Here is a 2,578-nt window from a genome sequence, read left to right as displayed (position 1 = left end):
TCCTAAAGCATTTAGTTTAGGGGTTAGGGGTCGGATAGATCAATCAGAGATGCTACGAGGCCTGCTAAGGGAGAAGACCACTCTGTGAAAATGACTGCCCCTCCCAGAAGAAATGGACGCTAGATGGCAGTCTTGCTCCACGAATAAAATCCAAGAGGCTATTTGACCCTAAAATCAGAAGAGAATTTTGGACTGCTTGTGAAGGGGAGGGTCTTTCAAGTATCACTGTATTTATACTCCGAAATTTATACTGATTCTTTGATTCATGCATGGCAGAGTACCCCCATGAATCCCCAGCTGGCATATTAAAGAAATGTTCGATCCAATGGTTTCTGGTCATGGGGTTTAATTCTTTTGTTTTATCCCTTTGATTCCATGAAGTTCCAAAGATATCCCACGGTTTGTTTAATTCCATGAGGTCCCGCACATCCCAATGATGTCCCTTAAGTCCCTGGTTTCTGTAGTTTCCCAGGGAACATTTGCTTCTATGATGCAGGGCAGTGCCACGACGGCCACTTGATTCCGTGAGTTCCCCCAGTCTCCCAGCAGTCCTTTGGTTCCATGAGACCCTGCAATGTTGCAGTGGGTTGACCTTACCTGGATGCCAGGTGCCCACCAAGCTGCTCTATTGCTGCCCTTCCCAGCCAGACAGAAGAGACAGAATAAGATGGAAAATTATTTCTACCTTGAGATCAGGCACTTTACTAAAGCAAAAGCCAAAGTTTGCGCATGCATAAGTGAAGAGGAAAATAAAAGATTTTCTCTCTACTTCCTGTCAGCAGCGATACCTGGCCACTTCATGGGAAGCAGGGCTTCACCACACAGAGAAGCCGCTCAGAAGGCATGTATTGTAAAAAAATGGATTTTCCCCCTTTCCTGTTCCTTTCCTGAGCTCTTGTAGCTGAGCTGACGCCATATATTCTGCAATGTCCCTTTGGTCCATTTGGCTCAACTGACCTGTCTGTATCGCCTCCCATGATCTTGCCCCCGATTCAGGGGACGAAGCCGACAATGCAGATGCTGCACCAGCCCTGCTCAGCAGTTGCCAAAGCACTGGTGTGATTAACCCCTTTGTAGCTCCCAATGCAAAGCACAGCACTGTGACGCCTGCAGTGAGAAAATGAACTCCAGCTCAGACAGACCCAACACATGTGGGATTCTGAAATGTCTCAGGGTTCCTTTGGTTCCACGATGCCCCTCTCAGACCTGGCAGTAGAAAAATAAATCAAAAAATTGAGAAGAAATCATCTTAAAGTCATGCTAAGCCTGTCTTCTACAGTCCAGAATCTATATATGTGTGACTGCAGATACTTGGGATGAGGGTAGATGCTCAGAGGAATTCATGGGTTTGATCCAGGAAACCTGTCCCAAAGTTTTCACTGCCTTTTCCTCCTTGGACATTTCCTGATGCCCGGAGAAAGCTCATGTCCAACAGCAGCTGCATGATCTAGGAAACCTGTCCCAAAGTTTTCACTGCCTTTTCCTCCTTGGACATTTCCTGATGCCCGGAGGAAGCTCATGTCCAACAGCAGCTCCATCCCCCACTTCCTCCTCCTGGCTGCAGCTCTTGCACTTCTGCTTCTTCCTGGGCATCTCCCTGGCTGCCCTCCTGGGCAACGGCCTCATCCTCAGCGCCGTAGCCTGCCACCACCACCTGCACACCCCCCAGGGACTTCTTCCTGCTCCACCTCTCCCTCACACACCCGGGCTGCATCTGCACCACTCTCCCCAAAGCCATGGCCAATTCCCTCTGGAACACCAGGGGCATGTCCTACTCAGGATGAGCTGCACAGGTGTTTTTTGCTTTTCTTCTTGATCACAGCGGAGCTTGCCCTTCTCACCATCATGTCCTATGACCGCTACGTGGCCATCTGCAAAGCCCTTCACTACAGGACCCTCCTGGGCAGCAGAGCTTGTGCCCACGTGGCAGCAGCTGCCTGGGCCACTGGGAAGCGGGGCTGGCCCTGGGGCTGCAGGAGCTGCCGCCTGAGCTGATGATCTCCTGAGCAGTCCAGACATGCAGTCACTGTCCCTGTCCTCTATTGCCTCCCTTTCTTGCTGCAGGACCAGAAACGACTGTGCTGCTCTGCTGGGCTGGGGCGGGGCAGGGAGATGGGGGGACCAGGGAGGGGCTGGTCTGGGCAGTTCCAGTGACTAGAAAACCCCAATGTTCATCTGAAGTGTAGGAGTGGGCAGGGTGGGAGCATTACAGGGCTGAGGTGGCTCCAGGCTCTGGGAGTGGTAGCAGGAGCCCAGGGAGACACTGCCCCTGCTGCAATGAACTGCCTGTGTGTGTGCCAGGGAAGGACTCGTGTCTCTGAACACCCCCGTGTGTGCATCAGTCCAGCTCAGGGTTGGACACCTCTCAGAGCCCTGACACATTTCTCTGTGTGACTCCAGGAAAACCCCCGCTGTGCCAGGGAGTTACCAGATCCTTTGCTGTCACCCTCCTGGTGTCCTGTGTAATGATGAAACTAGAAAAGGTGATCATCATACCCTGGTAATTTTCTAAGAGGAGAAATGTCACTGCTGGAAAGAAGTGTCACTGCTGGAAAGAAGTGTCACTGCTGGAAAGAAG

The 2,578-nt window shown here is 51.5% G+C and overlaps 1 long non-coding RNA gene across 1 annotated transcript; it reads right to left on the bottom strand.

The window, feature by feature from the left end:
- Positions 1-471: 471 nt before the first annotated feature.
- On the bottom strand, positions 472-1,084 carry LOC115307119. The gene is made up of 2 exons (XR_003915562.1): positions 958-1,084; positions 472-569 (listed from the first exon to the last, which is right to left on the bottom strand). It is a non-coding gene; the product is annotated as an uncharacterized LOC115307119 (long non-coding RNA).
- Positions 1,085-2,578: the final 1,494 nt, after the last annotated feature.

The sequence above is a fragment of the Manacus vitellinus genome, unplaced genomic scaffold (genome assembly GCF_001715985.3).
Source record: "Manacus vitellinus isolate BGI_N305 unplaced genomic scaffold, ASM171598v3 ctg7180002430033_pilon, whole genome shotgun sequence".
In the NCBI taxonomy this organism is placed as follows: Eukaryota; Metazoa; Chordata; class Aves; order Passeriformes; family Pipridae; genus Manacus; species Manacus vitellinus.
This window is presented reverse-complemented; position numbering and strand designations above follow the sequence as displayed.